This window comes from Procambarus clarkii, chromosome 49 (genome assembly GCF_040958095.1).
Source record: "Procambarus clarkii isolate CNS0578487 chromosome 49, FALCON_Pclarkii_2.0, whole genome shotgun sequence".
NCBI lineage: Eukaryota > Metazoa > Arthropoda > Malacostraca > Decapoda > Cambaridae > Procambarus > Procambarus clarkii.
In genome coordinates, this window is record NC_091198.1 from 26,515,637 (window position 1) to 26,543,487 (window position 27,851).

Below are 27,851 nucleotides of genomic sequence, written 5' to 3' on the forward strand. Positions count from 1 at the left end.
TCAGCGACGGTGTAGCATATCCCCTAGGGCAACTCCAAGATGGCCGACCAACATGGCGGCTCAAGATGTTTGATAAGATGGCGGCGGTTTCCATGACAACGACACAAGTGGCTAGCGAGCGCGGGAGGCCCACACACCCACGCCGGCGGCCTAGCTTCCCGCGCAAAGCTGGGTCTGGCCTCAAAGCCATACAATGAGATGATGCTATCAGCTCTAGCACTGTCCACAGACATGCCACCCCGGCCAGGGTAACATTTATGGACTGCTGATGACTGGGGCTCTCACATGAGCCCAAACACTAGATGTTTCGGTTGCTGGTTACCAAACTTAAGTCCGCCCACTTAACAAGTGCACTTAACAAGTGTACTGGCTCCCACAGGCATAAGAGCACTATTGTAAGTGAGCTGGTGAACCATCTCCTCACAATCACTATGCAATCGGTTAGTAATCACAATTACTGACTCCCCACACAACACAATCATTTAAAATACCAGGGTGTCAACCGACCACGCATGACCTTAGTGTGACAAATTACTGGACCCGCAATGAACATTCATGGATGTTGAACATGCTTCAAGATAATAAAATCATGCATATTACCCCTCATGAATAAATCAAAATGTATCACTAGAAAAAAATACACAGGATTTACAGACCTCAGGGTGTCACATGACCAACCCTATAACCTTGGCCCTGCATCTGCTTTCCTCTGTAATATGACTACATAGCAACATGACATCATGACATGAATCTTGACTCTGAACGATATATATAGAAACGTCAGATCAACATAACATTTATATGGGAAAATCTCCATACTGACTGGTTAACATACTCGAGTTAGTCAACACACAATTTATAAAATACAAAATACATCAAATACATGATGACCAAAAGTCTATAATCCGAGAGCAGTCGGACCTGATAATGAAGCTACAGAGTGATGCTTTGGCCATGCACAAGATTAACCAAGATCTGTCTGTCAGAGTCGACCACCTCGAACAGGAATTAAGCTCTCTTCAGATCTCGGTTACTAACTTTAAACCAGCAGAAACCTCTAAGAAGCAAGAAGAGATGTTACAAAAGTTAGAGAACCATTTTAACTCCCTACAACAGCAACACACTGCAACCCAAGACGAATCAGACCAACTTAAGCTCTTTGATTCTGTCATCATCTCATCACATGATTTTCCCCATGAAACTGACAGAGAAGACTGTACTGCCATCGTGATCCAGGAATTGCGTACTAAGTTGAACTATTCAATCGAAGCAAGAGACATTAAGTCAGCTTATAGAGTGGGTACCAAATCATCTGGTACAAACAACAGAAAGATACGTGTGAAGTTAGATAGCTGCTCCCGCAAGTCAGACCTTATCACTGCTGCAGTCGCTAGGAAATCCAATGTTTATGTGAACGAATGTCTTACCAGATTCAGACAAAATCTCTTATTTAAACTACGTGGAATTTGCAAAAGATCCACTGCTATTAAACATTGTTTTGTGCGCGATGGTAAAATAATAGCTAGGAAGACTGACTCTGGAAAAACTTATGTCATAACCACTGAAGCACACCTCACTTCTTTCCTGGATGACTGTGGGATATCAGCTGAATAACCAGAACATAATTTGTAGTCTCACATACAACCAAAGTGTACTTAAGCTCTGCCTTTCCTTTCCAAAGGTGTTTATTTTTATTTCTATTTTATTTTTTTTGTTTGTCATCTTTGCCTGTTTTATACTCTTAATTATTTGTTCTTAGTTAATCCCCTTGTCACTAAACCTAGGGCTTTTTATTACCCTGTTACTTAATGTAACTTGGTATTTGTTTCTTATAATCATTTATTGGAATTAATTAACAGTATAATTGTTTATATAAGCATCTACCTCAGTATCTTAGTAAAATCTTCCACATGAATATACTCTCACCCTGTTTATTTTTACACTTAGATTTATATTAGAGTAAATTTCAAGATTTAATTAGATTTACATGTCTTTTTTTTCTTTTCTTTTTTTTCTCTCTCGGAATTATCAATTTGAGCTCACTGTTTTCTTAGGTTCATACCAATTATAGGATTTTAATTAACCATTACTAAGCTAATTATCTTCAAGATCATTTTTTTATGATTATTATTTTTCTTATTATTTTTTATTTTACATTTATATTGTCAGTCTCTACTGATTTTTTGTTTTTTATTTTATGTAACTTCTGTGTCCTCCCTGGCTATCTATTGGATCTTTATTTTACTTCTAAATTGTTACTATTTTATTGTATTTGCTTTTATTCTTGTGTTTTGCTTTATCGTGTATCTTGTATCGTGATCCCACTGCATCTCTATGCACACTGATATTGATCCTGATCAAAATCTTCTGTCTCATATCTACGCCAACCAGCACATTGATCATCATTATTGTAAGTATTTCACAGCACACCAGGCTAAAAACAAACTCCAAAATAGCACCTGTCTATCAGTTTATAACCAAAATGTTAGATCACTTGGTAAACATTTTGATGATTTAAATGCATTACTCACAGCACTAGGTACTAACCTATCGTTCATTATTTTAACAGAAACTTGGCTAAATAAAGACTATACCCAACTCTACAACTTAGCTGGTTATAAAGCCATTCATAACTGTAGGCCTAATAAAAAAGGTGGTGGCACAGCTATATATTACCGAGATACATTTATCTGCAACAGTGTTATTAGTGACAGAGATGACTAATGTGAATATACTTTTGCTCAGTTTACAATTAAATCCCTTAAATCCTCTTTGACTATTGGAGCCATCTATAGATTTCCCAATACTAACATAGCTTCTTTCTCAGACAACCTAAGGAATCTTATTATAAACAACAATCTCAACAAAAACCACATCATTCTGGGAGGAGACTTTAATATTGACCTGGGTCAACAAAATTGCTCTCAAGTTGACTATTTCCTTAACAGCATGAACTCCTGTATGCTAATCCCCACAATCACCAAACCTACCCGAGTCACTCAAACATCAGCCACTACCTTGGACCACATATGGACAAACATAACAGCTCCCCTTGTATCTGGTATAATCTACGACAGAACAACTGACCACTATCCTACCTTTCTCATAGCGAACATGGACATAACACCACCAAAAAGCAAGAAACTTTCATTTAGGCTACACAGTGAATCAGCTTTAGACAATCTTACAGAGGCACTTTACAATATTAACTGGGATTCTGAATTCAATAATACCCATGATATAAATTCATTAGCTAACCTCTTCCTCTCCAAAACTCTAAGCCTCTACAACCTTCATTGTCCCCTTCTTACCAAGCAAGTAACTGACAAAAGATTAAACAATCCATGGCTCACAAGTGGCATTCTCAACTCAATGAACAAGAAACATGAATATGAAAAGAAAGTTAGGATTGGCCTAGTTTCAAAGGAAGTAGCTAAAAGGTACTCATCAATGCTTACCAGTATCATAAGAAAGGCAAAACTTGCATATTATGTGAATAGATTCAATGAAGCAAAAGGCAACATGAAAAGCACTTGGAAAACTATCTCTAGTATCCTAGGAACTAAACAACACTCACATAACCAAATAAAACTCTACAAGGATGGGGATATACCGTCAACTGATTTAGAAATGGCAAATGAATTTAATAGTTTCTTTTCATCGGTTGGTGCTAATCTTGCCAGTAAAATCCCACAGACTCAGACACATATTAACACATATCTCTCAGGCAGCTATCCAAACTCTCTTCTCCTTTCACCAATCAGCCCGGCAGATGTTGTGTCCATCATACACTCTCTAAAAACCAAGGCAGGGAACACAAGTGAAATTCCGTCCATTGTATACAAAAGAGCCTCCCATGCCCTTGCCCCACCCATAGCACTACTGTTAAACAAATCTATAGAGTGTCACACCTTCCCTGATATCCTCAAAAAAGCAAGAGTAACGCCAGTCCATAAAGGAGGCAATCCGGCGGACATAAACAATTATAGACCAATATCAAATCTACCCATTCTATCAAAAATATTTGAAAAAATTATTTACAAGCAGCTCTATTCCTACCTCGTAAAATTCGACATACTCAGCCCCTGCCAGTTTGGCTTCCGGTCCCAAAAGAGCACCAATGATGCAATCATAAGTCTCCTTGACGTTATCTACTCAGCCCTTGACAAAAATGAGTTTCCGATTGGACTCTTCATTGACCTAAGAAAAGCCTTTGATACTGTTAATCACAACTACCTCTTACTTAAACTCCAGCATTATGGAATCTGAGGCCTTGCCCTTGACTACATCCGATCCTATCTTAGTGACAGACACCAATATGTAACCATCAATGATACAACTTCTTCCACTCTACCAATTACCGTTGGAGTGCCACAGGGCAGCATCTTAGGACCTCTTCTATTTCTTATATATATAAATGATCTGCCTAATGTCTCTAATATTCTCAAACCTATATTGTTTGCTGACGATACTACCCTTATCTATTCAAACCTCAACCCACATACACTAAATAATGTTGTGAATAATGAATTAAAAAAAGTCCACTTATGGATGTCAACGAACAAACTAACATTAAACATCGAAAAGACTTACTACATCTTATTTGGAAGCAAATCATCAAATGCAATTCAGCTACAGATAGACAACATTAACATCAGTAATAAAAATGATGGCAAGTTTCTTGGCCTATTCCTAGACAAGAGACTCAACTTCAGCACCCACATTCAACACATAACTAAGAAAGTCTCTAAGACAGTTGGTATACTCTCCAAAATCAGATATTATGTTCCTAACTCTGCTCTCCTCTCACTATATTATGCACTAATCTACCCCTATCTTAATTATGGTATCTTTGCATGGGGATCTACCACTGCAAACCACCTTAAGCCCATCATCACGCAGCAAAAATCTACTATCAGAATAATAACTAACTCTGCTTTCAGACAACACTCAGCTCCCTTGTTTAAATCCCTAAACTTGCTAAATATTAACTCCCTCCACACATTCTCTTGTGTCAACTACATTTACAAAACCCTGTTCTTAAATGCAAACCATGCTCTGAAACTCTCCCTGGACAGATGTAATAGGACCCCTTATCACCACACCAGAAATAAATATCTCTTTGATATCCCCAGGGTCAAACTTAATCTGTGTAAACACTCTATGCAAATTAAGGGACCTAGTCTATGGAACTCACTCCCTAGTGAATTGAAAAACTGTAAAACTTTTGCCTTATTTAAAAGCAAAACCAAAAAGTACCTAACTTCATCTTCTTAGTTTCCTACACTGAGCTTTAAATTTGCTCTGTACCTAGTGTTACCCAATCTCCTAATTTTTATGTAATATCAAACAACCTTATCATTGTGTTCATTGCTGTCTTCTTTTATGTGCTAGCCATATGCTGTATTGTGACTACCAATTTTTGTCAACTACCATTCAAGCCGTCATTGCAATCAATCTTATATTGTTTCTGCTGTATTGTGCCTACCAATTTGTTGTCAACTACCATTCAAGCTGTCATTGCAATCAATCTTAGCTACCTATGTGCTTTAATATACTGTACCTACAATTTTCTCTCATCTTCTTTTTTTTCATTTCATGTACAGTAATCTGTTATCATTTTTTGTCTATAAATTTTGCAAGTATTTACCTCCTTAAAATTTTCTTAGATTAAGGACCTGCCCGAAACGCTGCGCGTGCTAGTGGCTTTACAAGACTGTAATTACCATATTTGTATCCTCACATTCCTTATGTACATTCTTGTATATGCATAAATAAATAATAAATAAATAAGATAGCAATAACAAGTAATTCTTTACATTAATTTCAGTGGGAGACACAGTTCATCTGCCAGTTCTTTTATAACTTTGGGTTTAATTTCGTTTACACCTGGGACTTTTGAGTCGTTGACCCAATGTACCTTCTTGTATATATAAAATAAATAAATAAATAAATTTACGATGCTTACTGTCTGAGACATTTATTTTTGCTATATTTTGTATATGACAAGTGAAATTCAGTTCCTTGTCAATGTGAACACTAAAAATAATTTTCCAACTACTCTGCTTTCAATTTGGGTATTGTTAATTGTTAGTTTAATATGATCCACAGCAAGTCATTGAGTGCTCCTCGTACAACAGGTGTCAAGGTCACTAACCAGTAGAGTCACCCCATAAATGTATCTCGTTTTCTGTCAAACAAGAATCACAGAGAATGTTGAAATTTGTCAATTACATAAACTGTGTAACTTACCTCAATAAACTTATTTCAATTTCAATTTCAATTTCAGAGATATCTAAGTCAATATGTGAATTTATTCCGTGATAGCGTGACAGTTATAGACCAAGTAACATAAATAAGTTAAAATACAAGCCTAAGGGACATGTGGGAGCACTGGATAAAACTGGGTTAAAATGTTTATCATAAAATGTATAAAATTATCGATTACATCATTTATTTATTTATTTATTTATTATACAGTATATACATTGCCTGCATATTTATATATTTATTTATTTATATACAAGAAGGTACATTGGGGATTAACAGAGAACATATATAGAAATTGAGTTGATTTTACATTCTTGTAAAGCCACTAGCACGCATAGCGTTTCGGGCAAATCCTTAAACTAACAGAATATTTTAGACTATTCACAGCAAAATTGACAAAAATGTTTACAGGTACTTTACAGCTTTACTATACAGGTACAGATAATTTTAAGTTGAATAATTACAGCAAATCGTCAAAAATGTTTACAGGAACATTGCAAGAACTTTTGACTCAAAAGTAGATTAGAACAATACACAATAATAACAATACACAGCAATGAAAGGATTACTAGGTATATTAGGATAACATTTTAGGGTTATACATTGGTTCACTGAAGCACAGTATGAGGATCATTTCAAGGAATAATGCAGCAGGATATGTACTCAATACAACAACCATGATATCAGATGATCTAAGATTACAATGGTAAAGCAACATGGCTTAGGCACAAATATTGGGGGATTTGGTAGCACTAGATACAGTGCGAGATAAAGTACCAGGTAGAAAACTAAGAAGATGAAGTTAGGTACTTTTTGGTTTTGCTTTTAAATAAGGCAAAAGTTTTACAGTTTTTCAATTCACTAGGGAGTGAGTTCCATAGACTAGGTCCCTTAATTTGCATAGAGTGTTTACACAGATTAAGTTTGACCCTGGGGATATCAAAGAGATATTTATTTCTGGTGTAGTGATAATGTGTTCTATTACATCTGTCCAGGGAGAGTTTCAGAACAGGGTTTACACTTAAGAACAGGGTTTTACAAATGTAATTGACACAGGAGAAAGTGTGGAGATTATGAATTTATGTTTAGCATGTTTAGGGATTTTAACAGGGGGGGCTGAGTGTTGTCTGAAAGCAGAGTTTGTTATTGTTCTGATAGCAGATTTTTGATCGGTGATGATGGGCTTGAGGTGGTTTGCAGAGAGACCCCATGCACAGATACCATAATTAAGATAGGGATCATCTTTCAAAACCCACATGTGTACGCCCACGACGCTCACAGGGCGTGTGTGTACGCCCACGATGCTCACAGGGCGTGTGTACGCCCACGACGCTCACAGGGCGTGTGTATGCCCACGACGCTCACAGGGCGTGTGTGTACGCCCACGATGCTCACAGGGCGTGTGTATGCCCACGACGCTCACAGGGCGTGTGTATGCCCACGACGCTCACAGGGCGTGTGTACGCCCACGATGCTCACAGGGCGTGTGTACGCCCACGACGCTCACAGGGCGTGTGTATGCCCACGACGCTCAAAGGGCGTGTGTACGCCCACGACGCTCACAGGGCATGTGTACGCCCACGACGCTCACAGGGCGTGTGTACGCCCACGATGCTCACAGGGCGTGTGTACGCCCACGACGCTCACAGGGCGTGTGTACGCTCACGACGCTCACAGGGCGTATGTACGCCCACGACGCTCACAGGGCGTGTGTACGCCCGTACCGCTCACAGGGCGTGTGTACGCCCACGACGCTCACAGGGCGTGTGTATGCCCACAACGCTCACAGGGCGTGTGTACGCCCACGACGCTCACAGGGCATGTGTACGCCCACGACGCTCACAGGGCGTGTGTACGCCCACGACGCTCACAGGGCGTGTGTACGCCCACGACGCTCACAGGGCGTGTGTACGCCCACGACGCTCACAGGGCGTGTGTACGCCCACGACGCTCACAGGGCGTGTGTATGCCCACGACGCTCACAGGGAGTGTGTACGCCCACGACGCTCACAGGGCGTGTGTATGCCAACGACGCTCACAGGGCGTGTGTACGCCCACGACGCTCACAGGGCATGTGTACGCCCACGACGCTCACAGGGCGTGTGTACGCCCACGACGCTCACAGGGCGTATGTACGCCCACGACGCTCACAGGGCGTGTGTACGCCCGTACCGCTCACAGGGCGTGTGTACGCCCACGACGCTCACAGGGCGTGTGTACGCCCACGACGCTCACAGGGCGTGTGTACGTCCACGACGCTCACAGGGCGTAAGTAAGTATATCATTTAGGCTACACAGTGAATCAGCTTTAGGCAATCTTACAGATGCACTTCACAATATTAACTGGGATTCTGAATTCAATAATACTCAAGATATAAATTCATTAGCTAACCTCTTCCTCTCCAAAACTCTAAGCCTCTACAACCTTCATTGTCCCCTTCTTACCAAGCAAGTAACTGACAAAAGATTAAACAATCCATGGCTCACAAGTGGCATTCTCAACTCAATCAACAAGAAACATGAATATGAAAAGAAACTTAGGATTGGCCTAGTTTCAAAGGAAGTAGCTAAAAGATACTCATCAATGCTTACCAGTATCATAAGAAAGGCAAAACTTGCATATTATGTGAATAGATTCATTGAAGCAGTGAAATTCCGTCCATTGTGTACAAGAGAGCCTCCCATGCCCTTGCCCCACCCATAGCCCTACTGTTCAACAAATCTATAGAGTGTCACACCGTCCCTGATATCCTCAAAAAAGCAGGAGTAACGCCAGTCCATAAAGGAGGCAATCCGGCGGACATAAACAATTATAGACCAATATCAAATCTACCCATTCTATCAAAAATATTTGAAAAAATTATTTACAAACAGCTCTATTCCTACCTCGTAAAATTCGACATACTCAGCCCCTGCCAGTTTGGCTTCCGGTCCCAAAAGAGCACCAACGATGCAATCATTAGTCTCCTTGACGTTATCTACTCAGCCCTTGACAAAAATGAGTTTCCGATTGGACTCTTCATTGACCTAAGAAAAGCCTTTGATACTGTTAATCACAACTACCTCTTACTTAAACTCCAGCATTATGGAATCTGAGGCCTTGCCCTTGACTACATCCGATCCTATCTTAGTGACAGACACCAATATGTAACCATCAATGATACAACTTCTTCCACTCTACCAATTACCGTTGGAGTGCCACAGTGCAGTATCTTAGGACCTCTTCTATTTCTTATATATATAAACGATCTACCTAATGTCTCTAATATTCTCAAACCTATATTGTTTGCTGACGATACTACCCTTATCTATTCAGACCTCAACCCACATACACTAAATAATGTTGTGAATAATGAATTAAAAAAAAAGTCCACTTATGGATGTCAACGAACAAACTAACATTAAACATCGAAAAGACTTACTACAACTTATTTGGAAGCAAATCATCAAATGCAATTCAGCTACAGATAGACAACATTAACATCAGTAATAAAAATGATGGCAAGTTTCTTGGCCTATTCCTAGACAAGAGACTCAACTTCAGCACCCACATTCAACACATTCTCCGTGGTGTAGTGGTAAGAGCAGTCTCCGTGGTGTAGTGGTAAGACACTCGCCTGGCGTTCCGGGAGCGCTATGTCATGGGTTCGTATCCTGGCCGGGGAGGATCTACTGGGCGCAATTCCTTAACTGTAGCCTCTGTTTAACGCAACAGTAAAATGTGTACTTGGATGAAAAAACGATTCTTCGCGGCAGGGGATCGTATTCCAGGGACCTGCCCGAAACACTACGCGTACTAGTGGCTGTACAAGAATGCAACAACTCTTGTATATATCTAAAAAAAAAAACATAACTAAGAAAGTCTCTAAGACAGTTGGTATACTCTCCAAAATCAGATATTATGTTCCTAACTCTGCTCTCCTCTCACTATATTATGCACTAATCTACCCCTATCTTAATTATGGTATCTGTGCATGGGGGTTTACCACTGCAAACCACCTTAAGCCCATCATCACGCAGCAAAAATCTGCTATCAGAATAATAACTAACTCTGCTTTCAGACTCTCAGCTCCCTTGTTTAAATCCCTAAACTTGCTAAATATTAACTCCCTCCACACATTCTCTTGTGTCAACTACATTTACAAAACCCTGTTCTTAAATGCAAACCATGCTCTGAAACTCTCCCTGGACAGATGTAATAGGACCCATTATCACCACACCAGAAATAAATATCTCTTTGATATCCCCAGGGTCAAGCTTAATCTGTGTAAACACTCTATGCAAATTAAGGGACCTAGTCTATGGAACTCACTCCCTAGTGAATTGAAAAACTGTAAAACTTTTGCCTTATTTAAAAGCAAAACCAAAAAGTACCTAACTTCATCTTCTTAGTTTCCTACACTGAGCTTTAAATTTGCTCTGTACCTAGTGTTACCCAATCTCCTAATTTTTATGTATTTAACCCAAACAACCTTATCATTGTGTTCATTGCTGTCTTCTTTTATGTGCTAGCCATATGCTGTATTGTGACTACCAATTTTTGTCAACTACCATTCAAGCTGTCATTGCAATCAATCTTAGCTACCTATGTGCTTTAATATACTGTACCTACAATTTTCTCTCATCTTTTTTTTTCTTGCCATGTAACTGTTATCATTTTTTTTATAAATTTTGCAAGTATTTACCTACTTAAAATTTTCTTAGATTAAGGACCTGCCCGAAACGCTGCGCGTGCTAGTGGCTTTACAAGATTGTAATTACCATATTATGTATCCTCACATTCCCAATGTACCTTCTTGTATATGCATAAATAAATAAAGAGATCTACATGAACTCCACCAATGGTCAGATGACTGGCAAATGCTCTTTAATGTCGATAAATGCAAGACCTTGCATGTGGGGCATAACATTCCACGTCACAACTACCAAATTGCCAGCTTTACCTTACAACAGACAGATGAGGAATGCGACATTGGAATCAGAATCCATCATTCACTAAAAGTTGCACAACAAGTGGGAGCGGCAGTAAAAAATGCGAACCAAACCTTGGGAATAATCAGGAGTGCCTTTACTTTCAAGGAAACTAAAGTAGTCCTTCAATTGTATAAGTCTCTGGTGCGTCCCCACCTGGATTATTGCATACAGGCATTGAGACCTTATCTTCAGAAAGACATAGTAGCTCTGGAGAAGATGCAACACCGGGCAACAAAAATCATACCAGAGCTTAGTCATCTCTCATATCAGGAAGGGTTGAGGGCCACTGGCCAAACAACACAGCAAACCAGGCATGACAGGGCGGAGCTCATCGAAACACTTAAAATACTCAACAATTTGGACGATGTCGATCCGGACACTTTCTTCTAAAGATCAGATGTAACACGAACGAGGAGCAACGGGTTCAAGCTCAATAAGCCACAATTGTGGACAGAAAACAGGAGATGCTTTTTCACCCGTATGGTTGTAAACCCGTGGAACTGCCTACCCGCCAAAGAGTAGGTAAGGTAAACGCCAAAATTTTACTGGGTTTTAAAATACAGATAGAAAAGATCCTCCAGGCAAATGGGTAGGACCTTTGACAAGCCGCCAACTTCCTATCCTCGTTGAGGCCACCAATACTAGTGGCTCTCAAGTAAATTAAAGGTCGGTAAAGATCAGTAACCAAAGAAAATGGGAAGAGCACCGTGGCGGGTAAGCGAGCGAGTGAGTGACGTCATCACAACAAAGGTTGCTATGTTCCAGGTGTGCGCGACCCGGGAAGTTCGCCTGTCTTCAAGACCTGTGTCCACAATACCCGCCAAATTGACCTTTCCACAGTACTCTCAGGACACTTGTGGCAGTGTAAGTGTGTGGTGAGGCCACACCACTGAAGACATTAAGGATATACCACGAGGGAGAGACAAAACTGTTGAAGGAAGGAGTCACTGGCCACCACCTGACCACCTTGTTCCTCGCACTCTCATCATCCTCCGTAAGTACTTGAGTACTTTCTGCTCCACCATTGTCTTACACCCCAACATGCAATTGTTGGGGTCTGGAAATAGGCCTATGGAATTATTGGAATAAATTATATGCCAATGCCATTGCTGGGGTGAATTATAAGCCTATAGCATTGTTGGGGTGTGGACATTGGTCTATCGAATAATGATAATTTTTATAATAATAATAATAATAATGAGAAAATCCACTGGGACTGTGTGGTGTTGCAAACCCACGACCAAGGCATTGCCAGCCGCATACTCTACCACTGTACCACCACTGTCTTCCTAGAAGTCTTACAATCAGATTTCTAAAGTTATCATAGGAAGTATCCTGATATCACAGGAAATCCTGAAGCCAGTCCAAGTTTTACGTAAGACCCCTAAGCAGTCAGGTGAAGGGGTAAAATATTGTAGTTGAACACTGTATGCCCATCTTCAGATACACAGAAAATCGCACTAAGGAGATATACATCAATGAACAATCCACTGGTTGCATCCCCTCACAGCCGGAGTGAATTTTCTCATTTATGTATATCACGTTAGTGTGATTTTCTGTGTGTAAATAATATTAATAATAATATTATTTATACAAAGATTGTGTACAAAGAACATAAGAGTATTAAATGAACAAATCCACAAGGGCCGTGATGAGGGTTCGAACCTACGTCCGAGAGGATCCCAGACGCTTCTTAACCACTTAACTGCGCCAACCGAGTATTCTCGGTCGGTGGGAAACTGCGCCAACCAAGAAAGCTCGTTTTGATTTTTTTCGTACCCATTCTAAATGTGTGCGAAATGGATTCTTAGGACCTCCAGTGAGAGGCAGCCATCTTGGAAAAAATTCCCCTTTTTCCCAGAGGCCTGGTCGACGACCGGGCTGCGGGGACGCTAAGCCCCGGAAGCACCTCAAGGTAACCTCAAGGCAAGGTTCCCTTAGGGCTGCTGGCTGGGTTAGGACTGAGTGAGCAACCATGAGTGGCGCAAGCGCCTCTGGCTCCCAAACACCTGTCTGACACAGTGTTGAAAGATCGCGTTCTGTCAGTGAAATTCAAACCTTAATGTTTGAAGAATATAAGGTCATAATGTTGGTGAAGCTAGGTGCAATAAGGACCTAACACAAAGGTCAGATGCAAGTGATGCAGCACCTATGAGGACAATACAGCGAGCGTATCCAGTTGTAGCACTTGAGCGCCACCCTTGCCCACCTATGCTATCTCCAATTTATTTAGATGATACATAGATGAATCGTTTTCTGCGTTCAGTGATGATGCATCTGATACAAGTAGCATAGATAAACAGTGTTAGCAGCTTCCATGGTGGTGTTTTCCATAGATATTTTCAAGAATAGCTGAATCTCTTCTTAACTGACGGACACTCTTTGAGGCTGGCTGAATCTCTTCCAGACTGACGGACACTATTTGAGGCTGACTGAATTTCTTCCTGTGTGGGACCTTACAAGGCGATCTTTTCACGACTACCTTACAAATTGATATTTCCCTGTAATCTTTGCAAGACTACCTTATGTTTTACAAACTTGGCTACATACCACCTACAGGTACTAATGCCAAGGGTGTACATGAGTGTGTTATTTGCAAGCACACAGAACAAAGAAACAGGAAGCGAAAATCTATCTGTACCTGGTGCAACGAGAGCGAAGTCGCGCTGTGTACCATGGACTACTTCGTTGATTATTACTCACTTCCGAGGTACTGAATGTGTAATACAGTGTGTTACTGTGTAGTGTGTGAAACTGTACATATTGTAATTTTAGTGAATTTTTAACAAGTAATATTGCGACAATAAACATTTATTGTGGACACATTACTGACATATGTATCACAGTTTCATGGAACATTATGAACGTTCTACTGTATACATATTGTAAAGGATACAAATATGCATCATATACGATAAAAAAACAAACAAATAAAACTGCATTGGAAATACATAAAACAAATAATTGAAAATATATTTGTGCCAACATCTGGTGCTTGAATGGCCCGCGAGACTGTGTCTGGGCGTGCCATGCACAGGCGACCAGCCCCTGATGACATCACAACGCACCTTGTCCACGTCCCCAGAGCCAAAGTAAGTGGAATTTGGTATTTATTTTTACATAGACATGTTCAGGGAAGGGAATTTATCATTTTATGAAGAAAAATGAATTTTTTGGGACACTTTATTTCATGCGCACAGGGGGAATTTCACAATAAACTTGGCGCAGCACGGTGGTTAATCGACTGAGCTACGACATGGATAAGAATTGCAACCGAGAAATCAACTTGACCTACCACGGATCCTGCAGTCTCTCCGAGACACAAACTAGGTTTTTACACAATTCCCCCATGCACCTGAGCTCTGTCAATAAGCTGTTCTACCTCTTCGCCCTTCCTTCATTACACACTCTCGGACGTAGATTTGAACGCTCGTCACGGCTCTTGTGGATTTGTTCATTTCAAACTTGAAATGAAACAAACAAACAAACAAACAAACTCATTTCAAATTTGTTCATATCAAACCTGCCTGTACTATCAAAAATATTTGAAAAAATTATCTACAAACAGCTGTACTCCTACCTCGTAAAATTCGACATACTCGGCCCCTGTCAGTTTGGCTTCCGCTCCCAAAAGAGTACCAACGACGCAATTATTAGTCTCCTTGATATAATTTACTCAGCCCTTGACAAAAATGAGTTTCCGATTGAACTCTTCATTGACCTGTGAAAGGCCTTTGATAGTGTTAATCACAACTACCTCTTATGTAAACTGCATCATTATGGTATCCGAGGCCATGCCCTGCACTATATCCAATCCTATCTTAGTTATAGACATCAATGTGTAGCCATCAATGATATAACCTCTTCCACTCTACCAATAACCATTGGGGTGCCACTGGGCAGCATCTTGGGACCTCTCCTATTTCTTATATACATCAATGGTCTGCCTGATGTCACCAACATTCTGAAACCTACATTGTTTGCTGCTGATACTACCCTCATCTACTCTAACCCCAAAACACATACACTAAATAATGCTGTTAATCATGAACTAAAAAAAAGTTCACTTATGGATGTCAACCAACAAACTAACACTTAACATAGAAAAGACCTACTACATCTTATTTGGAAGCAAATTAACAAATGCAATTCAGCTTCAGATAGACAATGTTAACGTTAGTAATAAAAATGATGGAAAGTTTCTTGGCCTATTCCTAAATAAGAGACTCGACTTTAGCACCTACATACAACACATAACTAAGAAAGTCTCTGAAACAGTTGGTATACTCTCCAAAATCAGATACAATGTATCTAACTCTGCTCTAATCTCACTATATTATACACTAATCTATCCCTATCTTAATTATGGTATCTGTGCATGGGGTTCAACCACTGTAAACCACCTCAGATCCATCATCCCTCAGCAAAATCTGCTATCAGAATAATAAATTCTGTTTTCAGACAACACTCAGCCCCCTTGTTTAACTCCCTAAACATGCTAAACATAATCTCACTCCACACATTCTCTTGTGTCAACTACATTTACAAAACCCTGTTCTTAAATGCAAATCATGTTCTGAAACTCTCCCTGGACAGATGTAATAGAACCCATTATCACCACAACAGAAATAAATATCTCTTTGATATCCCCAGAATCAAACTTAATCTGTGCAAACAATCTATGCAAACAAAGGGACCTAGTCTATGGAACTCACTTCCTAATGAATTGAAAAGCTGTCCAACTTTTGTGTCATTCAAAAACAAAACTAAAAAGTACCTAATTTCATCTTCATAGTTTTCTACCTTGTTGCTTTAAAATTGCACTGTATCCAGTGCTACCCAATCTCCATGTACCCAGTCCAAACAACTTTACCATTGTGATCATTGCTGTCTTCTTATATGTGCTTTCAATTTGCTGTATGGTGTCTATTAATATTCGTTTAAATTACCAATCAAACTGTCAATGCAATCAATCTGAACTTTAATACACCAATGTGCTTTAATATTCCTAATAATCTCTCTCATCTCATTTTTTTGTCTTTTTTGCAATGTATCTGTTATCATTTTATTAATTCCGCTAGAATTTACCTACTTAAAATTATCTGTTAGATTAACCCTTAACATGCTCGGGGTCTAATATCCTGCTATCCACACAGGCGCATGTCATTTTGAAAAAAAAAAAAATTTTTTTTTTTTGCTAATCTGTTAAGTTCTGTTCACTGATCACGGGAAAAATAAAAAAAAAATTCTATTGTACTTACTTTTGTTGCAATAGAGCCGAGAAGCTCTGCGATGACGTCACAATCTGCATGTTCGCTCATGCAGTACACGCCCGGGAGGTGTTGCGCGCGGTCCTCAAACAGCCAGAGTTGCCACAAATATATTTTCGCGCTATTTATTTACAATGTCTAAGCGCATTTTATCTAAATTTTTTTCACTAATTGTGTTTCAAATACTGTTTGAACATATTTTGTATCAATAATTGTTGCATATTTGAGTATACACAGGCGCACACAAATGTTTTCAATTACGGCAATATAATATGTCATTACAGTCTATTATATTATATGTTCTGCTTATATGTTTACATATTTACACACTCGCACACGCTATACACACTTTGAAGCACACTTAGAAGGTTTCTAGACTGTGGTAGTCATTGAAGCAGTCGACAGCACATAATGGGATACCACACGTTTCACACCATGTTTGCACAAGCTTCCGTTTCTTGTCTCTACGTGTCGTTGTTTTACACACCAAGCAATCACGTTGGGCTATTGCACGCTTCACACCAGGTGGCAAATACTTAAGTTTGTGTGCTAGGAAGCCTTCAGTGTGAGCGAGGCGTGGAGTACCAGCATGCTGCAACAGTGGGTTTATGATGGGCCGCTGAATACCTGGGACATCTTTTGCAAACTTTCCTAATAACTGTATTGCAGCATCAAATACAAAGTCACGGAAAGTGGGCTTACGTCCAGTTCTCACAAGGTACATGTTGAAACAGTTCAGCATGCTCATGTCCACAAGATGGAAGAACACTTTTTTCGTCCACCTACATGTCTTCCGCACACACTCTGCAGTGCCAATCATCATGTCTGATTTATCAATCAACCGCATGTTGATATTATAGTCTAGAACACAGTCTGGCTTATATAGTGGTGCGTTTGTTTTATGGCTCACTTTCCCACTGTTCACCATTGTTCCATCATGAATTGTTGTCAACAAGTTCACCTCTCTTTTGTCTTTCCACCGAACTGACAGAATGTTATCACTTTTCCTTCTCTGACACTCACCAACTGCAATGTCGTTGTCAAACACAGGCATTTCCCTTCGTTGTGGCTTTACTGTACCAACCAATCCGGTTCTATTTTCTAGCAAGAACCGAGCTAGCAAGGGACTTGTATAGTAATTATCTGTGTATAAAATGTGTCCCTTGTTCATCCACGGAGCCATGATGGTCTTCACTACACTCCCCGAGAATCCATGTTCGTCGTTACCGGGAATGTCTACATCACTAGCCGAGTACAGAATCATGTGTAACACGTATCCTGTCTCACAATCACAAAGAACAAAAAATTTCAGGCCAAATCGGTTTCGTTTTGAGGGAATGTACTGTTTGAATGGAACACGTCCCTTGAAAAGTATGAGAGATTCATCAACCACCTGCTTCTGTGCTGGTACGTAAAAATCTCTGAATTTTCCAATAACATCGTTCATGTAGTGCCTCACTCGCCACAGTCTATCATCAGGTGTTCGGTCCTGAACACTTCCAAAATGTAGACACCTGAGGAGTATCTGAAACCTGTCTCGTGACATATATTTCCCGAATAAAGGTGTTGTATTGTCTTGTCCTTGCTCCAATAGTCATTTATTGCATGTTTGTGACAGTGCTTCATCAACAGAGTGCCAAAAACACATACATTTCCGCCACTGTGGTATTTTTCCAACGCTGCAGTCGTGAAAATTCTGTGATTTCCCTCTCAATCAGGTAAGCAGCATGCAGGTTCGTTTGGTGTACAATGTATTCCATGAGTGGTTCATCATAGAATGCTGTAAAATATTCCATCTCAGCCATGTCCTCACCTTGATTAGGGAAAAGGTTTGTAATCCCTACATCTTTATCGTCAAAGTGAGGAATATTAGGAATAAAATCGTCACCATCACTCCACTCAAGTACACCAGGCGTCCTGCGAGATGCAGAGGAAAGACGGCGAGGAAGCGATGCATACCGGCGACCAGGAGCTGAATACCGTCTGCGAGAAGCACGGCGGCTACGTGCACGTGAGGTGGGTGCACGTGAACACGAGGGTCTTGGTCCCTCATGTGGTGCCATGCGGTGGCGCTTGGCCGGGCGAGATGCTGCTGACGCGACAATTTCTCGCCCAGTTACACCACTGGTACCAGCCACAGGCTCAATAAAACTTTGATCTGAGTCACTAAACCCAGAAAAGGAGTCACCTCCCTCTGACTCGTCACCCTCAAACAGAAAATATCCACAGGAACTGTGAGGTCGTGGTAGAATTGGGGTAGAAAATGGGCGAGGAGGCATGGGAGAGCGTATAGGCCTCGCCATGGCATGGCGGTCATTCTCACTTTCACTGCTGCTGCTACTATCACCAGACAACTGTGTATAATCCTCATCGTTGTCTGAATCGTCAAACACACTTTCTTCACCTTCAGAGAATAATTCGTGGGCTATTTGCTCTGGGGTGAGGGACTGAGTGGTGCGTGCCCGTGAGGCGTTTGACCGTGCGCTCGCCATGGTGACTCTCGCTAAACTGAGGCCTCCCATGCCATCGGATCGTGAGCTGGATTTTTTTTCAAAATGGCCGCTGTTTACTAGAGCCCCTGGGCAGCGTATGGGACCCCCAGCTACACCGCGGGCCATTCAAATCGTGCGCGGTACCCATACACTTCATATGAAGTGAAGCGCAGTTGACTGGTAAAACGATTTACACTTCATATGAAGTGATGCGCACTTTAAGGGTTAAGGACCTGCCCGAAACGCTGCGCGTACTAGTGGCTTTACAAGATTGTAAATACCATGCTATGTATTCTCACAAACCCAATGTACCTTCTTGTATATAAATATATAAATAAATAAATAAATAAATAAATAAATTTGATGCATCACACTATTGTGATTTCTATGTAATTACCTAAGTGTAATTACCTAAGTGTAGTTACAGGATGAGAGCTACGCTCGTGGTGTCCCGTCTTCCCAGCACTCTTTGTCATATAACGCTTTGAAACTACTGACGGTCTTGGCCTCCACCACCTTCTCACTTAACTTGTTCCAACCGTCTACCACTCTATTTGCGAAGGTGAATTTTCTTATATTTCTTCGGCATCTGTGTTTAGCTAGTTTAAATCTATGACCTCTTGTTCTTGAAGTTCCAGGTCTCAGGAAGTCTTCCCTGTCGATTTTATCAATTCCTGTTACTATTTTGTACGTAGTGATCATATCACCTCTTTTTCTTCTGTCTTCTAGTTTTGGCATATTTAATGCTTCTAACCTCTCCTCGTAGCTCTTGCCCTTCAGTTCTGGGAGCCACTTAGTAGCATGTCTTTGCACCTTTTCCAGTTTGTTGATGTGCTTCTTAAGATATGGGCACCACACAACAGCTGCATATTCTAGCTTTGGCCTAACAAAAGTCATGAACAATTTCTTTAGTATATCGCCATCCATGTATTTAAATGCAATTCTGAAGTTAGAAAGCATTGCATAGGCTCCTTGCACAATATTCTTTATGTGGTCCTCAGGTGATAGTTTTCTATCTAGAACCACTCCTAGATCTCTTTCTTTATCAGAATTCTTTAAAGATTTCTCACATAATATATAGGTTGTGTGGGGTCTATGTTCTCCTATTCCACATTCCATAACATGACATTTATTAACATTAAATTCCATTTGCCAAGTGGTGCTCCATATACTTATTTTGTCCAGGTCTTCTTGAAGGGCATGACAATCATCTAAATTTCTTATCCTTCCTATTATCTTAGCATCATCAGCAAACATGTTCATATAATTCTGTATACCAACTGGTAGATCATTTATGTACACAATAAACATCACTGGTGCAAGAACTGAACCCTGTGGTACTCCACTTGTGACATTTCTCCATTCCGATACATTGCCTCTGATTACTGCCCTCATTTTTCTATCAGTCAGAAAATTTTTCATCCATGATAGAAGCTTACCTGTCACCCCTCCAATATTTTCCAGTTTCCAGAACAACCTCTTATGTGGAACTCTGTCGAAAGCCTTTTTTAGGTCCAGATAGATGCAGTCAACCCAACCATCTCTTTCCTGTAATATCTCTGTGGCTCGATCATAGAAACTGAGTAAATTCGATACACAGGATCTTCCAGATCGAAAACCATACTGTCTGTCTGATATTATATCATTTCTCTCCAGGTGTTCTACCCATTTAGTTTTGATTAGCTTTTCCAATACTTTCACTATTACACTAGTCAATGATACAGGTCTATAATTGAGGGGGTCTTCCCTGCTGCCACTTTTGTAGATTGGAACTATGTTAGCCTGTTTCCACACGTCTGCTACGATTCCTGTACACAGGGATGCCTGAAAGATCAGGTGAAGTGGAATGCTGAGTTCAGATGCACATTCTCTCAGAACCCATGGTGAAACGCCCTCTGGGCCAGCTGCTTTGTTCTTCCCGAGCTCCTTTAGCATATTTTCCACTTCATCTCTAGACACCTCTATCCGCTCTATGTTGTTCTCTGGAATTCTTATTGTGTCTGGTTCTCTGAAGATTTCATTTTGTACAAACACACTTTGGAACTTTTCATTTAATGTTTCACACATTTCCTTTTCATTTTCCGTGAATCTGTTTCCCATTTTCAACCTCTGGATATTATCCTTTACCTGCAATTTGTTGTTTATGAATTTGTAGAATAGGCCCGGTTCTGTTTTACATTTATCTGCTATCCCTTTTTCAAAATTTCTTTCTGCCTCTCTCCTTACTGCTGTATAGTTGTTTCTCGCATCTTTGTATCGCTGGTATGTTTGGGGGTTTGGCCTCTTCCTATACTGATTCCATTTTTGTGTCTTTTGGTCTCTTGCCCTCTCACAATTTCTGTCGAACCAATCCTGTTTTCTGGCCCTGCGTCTCTGTTTTGGTATGAATGTTTGTGTGCCTTCCTCGTATAGTTTTAAAAATTTGGCATACATTTCATTTACTTCCCTGCCTAGCAACAATTCTGTCCAATTACACTCATTAAAAAAATTTCGAAGTTCCCCATAGTTGCCTCTCCTTAAATCGAGTTTATCAACTGTTTCAATGTCCCCATTTTCTTCTAGATGATATCTTAAAGCATATTTAATGTCTAACAGGACGTGATCACTCTTTCCCAAGGGAGGAAGGTACTGGATGTCAAAAATCTCTTCTTCTTTCCTGGTGAATACTAGATCCAGTACTGACGGTACATCTCCTTCCCTCATTCTTGTGGCTTGCTTTATGTGTTGATACAAGAATGTCTCCAGAATGAGGTTCACAAATCTGCATGTCCAAAAGTCCTCCGTTCTTGTTTCATAGGCCTCCCAGTCTATTGCTCTAAAGTTGAAGTCCCCCAGTATCAACAGTCGTGATTTATCTTTATCTGCTTGTACAATAATATCTCTCATGACCATTATGAGGCCCTCTCGTTTGTCATCCAGTTCTTCCTTTGTCCATGTGTTGCTTGCTGGTGGGCTGTAGGTATTTACAATTATCAGCTTATCATCCTGATTCCAGACCTGCAATGCCATTATGTCAATATCTCGAGGGTTTTCAAATATTAACTCTTTTACCTTCAGGTGTTTTTTCACCAGTACAGCCACTCCTCCTCCCTTCCTATTTTTCCTGTGTAATAAGAGTATTGTTCAATTGAAGGGACAGCAGTTACACACACTGTACTAATGAAGCCACTATTACGAAAAGCATTTCGGGCAAAATTAACCCTTAACATGCTCGGGGTCTAATATCCTGCTATCCACACAGGCGCATGTCATTTTGAAAAAAAAAAAAATTTTTTTTTTTTGCTAATCTGTTAAGTTCTGTTCACTGATCACGGGAAAAATAAAAAAAAAATTCTATTGTACTTACTTTTGTTGCAATAGAGCCGAGAAGCTCGGTGATGACGTCACAATCTGCATGTTCGCTCATGCAGTACACGCCCGGGAGGTGTTGCGCGCGGTCCTCAAACAGCCAGAGTTGCCACAAATATATTTTCGCGCTATTTATTTACAATGTCTAAGCGCATTTTATCTAATTTTTTTTCACTAATTGTGTTTCAAATACTGTTTGAACATATTTTGTATCAATAATTGTTGCACATTTGAGTATACACAGGCGCACACAAATGTTTTCAATTACGGCAATATAATATGTCATTACAGTCTATTATATTGTATGTTCTGCTTATATTTGTATATATTTACACACACGCACACGCTATCTGCTTATATGTTTACATATTTACACACTCGCACACGCTATACACACTTTGAAGCACACTTAGAAGATTTCTAGACTGTGGTAGTCATTGAAGCAGTCGACAGCACATAATGGGATACCACACGTTTCACACCATGTTTGCACAAGCTTCCGTTTCTTGTCTCTACGTGTCGTTGTTTTACACACCAAGCAATCACGTTGGGCTATTGCACGCTTCACACCAGGTGGCAAATACTTAAGTTTGTGTGCTAGGAAGCCTTCAGTGTGAGCGAGGCGTGGAGTACCAGCATGCTGCAACAGTGGGTTTATGATGGGCCGCTGAATACCTGGGACATCTTTTGCAAACTTTCCTAATAACTGTATTGCAGCATCAAATACAAAGTCTCGGAAAGTGGGCTTACGTCCAGTTCTCACAAGGTACATGTTGAAACAGTTCAGCATGCTCATGTCCACAAGATGGAAGAACACTTTTTTCGTCCACCTACATGTCTTCCGCACACACTCTGCAGTGCCAATCATCATGTCTGATTTATCAATCAACCGCATGTTGATATTATAGTCTAAAACACAGTCTGGCTTATATAGTGGTGCGTTTGTTTTATGGCTCACTTTCCCACTGTTCACCATTGTTCCATCATGAATTGTTGTCAACAAGTTCACCTCTCTTTTGTCTTTCCACCGAACTGACAGAATGTTATCACTTTTCCTTCTCTGACACTCACCAACTGCAATGTCGTTGTCAAACACAGGCATTTCCCTTCGTTGTGGCTTTACTGTACCAACCAATCCGGTTCTATTTTCTAGCAAGAACCGAGCTAGCAAGGGACTTGTATAGTAATTATCTGTGTATAAAATGTGTCCCTTGTTCATCCACGGAGCCATGATGGTCTTCACTACACTCCCCGAGAATCCATGTTCGTCGTTACCGGGAATGTCTACATCACTAGCCGAGTACAGAATCATGTGTAACACGTATCCTGTCTCACAATCACAAAGAACAAAAAATTTCAGGCCAAATCGGTTTCGTTTTGAGGGAATGTACTGTTTGAATGGAACACGTCCCTTGAAAAGTATGAGAGATTCATCAACCACCTGCTTCTGTGCTGGTATGTAAAAATCTCTGAATTTTCCAATAACATCGTTCATGTAGTGCCTCACTCGCCACAGTCTATCATCAGGTGTTCGGTCCTGAACACTTCCAAAATGTAGACACCTGAGGAGTATCTGAAACCTGTCTCGTGACATATATTTCCCGAATAAAGGTGTTGGTATTGTCTTGTCCTTGCTCCAATAGTCATTTATTGCATGTTTGTGACAGTGCTTCATCAACAAACAGAGTGCCAAAAACACATACATTTCCGCCACTGTGGTATTTTTCCAACGCTGCAGTCGTGAAAATTCTGTGATTTCCCTCTCAATCAGGTAAGCAGCATGCAGGTTCGTTTGGTGTACAATGTATTCCATGAGTGGTTCATCATAGAATGCTGTAAAATATTCCATCTCAGCCATGTCCTCACCTTGATTAGGGAAAAGGTTTGTAATCCCTACATCTTTATCGTCAAAGTGAGGAATATTAGGAATAAAATCGTCACCATCACTCCACTCAAGTACACCAGGCGTCCTGCGAGATGCAGAGGAAAGACGGCGAGGAAGCGATGCATACCGGCGACCAGGAGCTGAATACCGTCTGCGAGAAGCACGGCGGCTACGTGCACGTGAGGTGGGTGCACGTGAACACGAGGGTCTTGGTTCCTCATGTGGTGCCATGCGGTGGTGCTTGGCCGGGCGAGATGCTGCTGACGCGACAATTTCTCGCCCAGTTACACCACTGGTACCAGCCACAGGCTCAATAAAACTTTGATCTGAGTCACTAAACCCAGAAAAGGAGTCACCTCCCTCTGACTCGTCACCCTCAAACAGAAAATATCCACAGGAACTGTGAGGTCGTGGTAGAATTGGGGTAGAAAATGGGCGAGGAGGCATGGGAGAGCGTATAGGCCTCGCCATGGCATGGCGGTCATTCTCACTTTCACTGCTGCTGCTACTATCACCAGACAACTGTGTATAATCCTCATCGTTGTCTGAATCGTCAAACACACTTTCTTCACCTTCAGAGAATAATTCGTGGGCTATTTGCTCTGGGGTGAGGGACTGAGTGGTGCGTGCCCGTGAGGCGTTTGACCGTGCGCTCGCCATGGTGACTCTCGCTAAACTGAGGCCTCCCATGCCATCGGATCGTGAGCTGGATTTTTTTTCAAAATGGCCGCTGTTTACTAGAGCCCCTGGGCAGCGTATGGGACCCCCAGCTACACCGCGGGCCATTCAAATCGTGCGCGGTACCCATACACTTCATATGAAGTGAAGCGCAGTTGACTGGTAAAACGATTTACACTTCATATGAAGTGATGCGCACTTTAAGGGTTAATTGTAATATAGAAATTTTTTAATGTTGTGACGGGGTAAAATACTTAATACTATAAGAGAAGTAAGTTAACAATGAGAATGTTCAAGGAAAATAAAAAATTAATACAAAGGTGATTCATAAGGATGACAAGCATTTATTTATTTATTTATATACAAGAAGGTACATTGGGGGTTAAGAGAGAACATAGCAATGAAGTTGATTTTACATTCTTGTAAAGCCATTAGCACGCATAGAGTTTTGGGGAAGTCCTTAAACTAACAGATAATTTTAAGTAGATAATTTACAGTAAAATTTACAAAAAATGTGTACAGGTACTTTACAGCCTTTACAGGTACAGAGTATAGTCAGAGTACAGGCATAGATTATTACATTATGGAGTCAGTAGTTCTAGCAACAGTACAGTAGTTTATTTACATTAATTACAGAATGGAAATAGAAGGTGTAATTTAGAACTGCTCCTCATGACATTTTCTTGGAACATATAAGAACATAGAGTAACATAAACATACTATAATTTAAGGTTAATGGGCCCAACACTTACAAATAACCAAGATCATAAAGGACACGAACGAGTAAACACTTTATCAAAGAAATGCATGAAATTAAATGACATTAAATGTAGAAATTATATGAGTAATACAGTGTGCCCTCGCTTGAACGAGCTATATGGGGGCGTAGCCGATTCATTCATGTGTGGAATTCATTCCATCAATCCGGCCCCAGCATCCCCCTTCCCCCCCCCCAAAAAAAAAATAAAAAATAAATAATACATATGCCAGTACACATTTGCCTTTTGAAAAATTTAAACAACAAAGAATTTGAATTGCAATGAAATAAAATGATATTGCACGTTACAGTACTGTACTTACCCTACCAGTTGAGTTTTGTAGTGCAAACTTTGTTAGCCTTAATATCCTGAGAGTGGCACACATATGAATATAAATTGTTTAAAGAACAGTAACTTTTCTAACAAATGTACATTATACACTACAGTCTGTACATAAAGTACAGACCACTAGAATCACACTACTGCAGTACACTTATATCACTTGAACTACACTTTGTACATTTAATGTCATTAGAACTGTACTGTACAGCTCAATTGGTACTCCCAGGTAACTTATGGCTAGTGCTGGGTGCTGGTATAGTGGCCTGGGCATCCTTGGAAGGTGAGTCCTTGCTAGTGCTGGGTGCTGGTCCACTTGCCTGAGCATCCTTGGAAGGTGAGTCCTTGCTAGTGCTGGGTGCTGGTCCAGTTACCTGGGCATCCTCGGAAGTTGAGTCCTTGCTGGGTGCTGGTCTAGTGGCCTGGGCATCCTCGGAAGGTGAGTCCTTGCTAGTGCTGGGTGCTGGTCTAGTTGCCTGGGCATCCTCGGAAGGTGAGTCCTTGCTAGTGCTGGGTGCTGGTCTAGTGGCCTGGGCATATTCGGAAGGTGAGTCCTTGCTAGTGCTGGGTGCTGGTCCAGTTGCCTGGGCATCCTCGGAAGGTGAGTCCTTGCTAGTGCTGGGTGCTGGTCCTGTAGGCCTACTGTGAAACCGTACCAAAACTTTTGAATCTTAGTTTGTTTCTTTGTTGTGAGCTTCATTACAATATCTTTCATAATATATAGTTTCAGTTAAATATCTTATCATATATCTTATCATATACATATCTTTCAGATAAAGCCATTTTTATCTGCTTTGTACACTTAAAACCAGCTTTGATTATTAGATATCATGTGCTGAGAAAGTTTATGCTTATATGCATTAGCACTTTCAACATCTACACTTAATGCCTCACCACAAATTTTCATGTTAATGATGCATTAGCTCTCTTTAAATCGACATACCTATTCAGTGCTAGCCTTGAAATTGTCTATGTTTAACTTTACAGCAAGTCTCTCGGCTACATTTCTAATAGAATCAACTTACAAATTGTTTTATTAAAAATATTATTATTGTTAGTTTGACATTTTATACAGTACAGTTCTGTATTAACCCTTAAGCTGTGCATGGCATACATACATATTTATTTATTTATTTATTTATTTACAAGAAGATATATTGGGGGGTTAACAGAGAATTTAGAAATTAAGTCAAATTACCATTCTTGTAAAGCCACTAGCACGTATAGCGTTTCGGGACCATATACACAATATTTCGGGAGCATATACGACAGGACCTGATGGCAAAGTTCAGTTTCTCAAATTTGCTCTAATGCTTTCCAATTTTTTGTGCATACTAGCAAATCCTGCAACTTTGTCTAAATGATCACAAACGTAACTTAAAAGATAAGAAAATAAAAAATAATTATAAAATTGAATATTGAGAACATCAGATTTTTAAATCCGCTGCAAAAATATAAACTATCACCAATTATTCCTTTGGTGTTATTATGCTCTCAGAATAGTATATGATCTTCATTTTCATAGATTTCAAATGTATGTTTTCAGTTTAGTTTACTGTGAAAAAAATTGTCAATGTGGCATTTGAATTATACGCCACACTTAGAAACAAAATTGATAACTCCAAACATTTAGGGTTTGGGAAAAATCCATTCTAATAGGATTGTAAAAGAGACAGCTGTGCACATTATTTGTAAAAATGGTGAGAATCGGTCAGAAACTGGATTTTTTAAAACTGACTCAAAGTTGAAACTCTAGTTTTAGAGATAATTGAAGTTGAAGTTATCGACAATGAATAATTTAGTTCTTATTCATTAATTTACTTATATGTTTTATTAA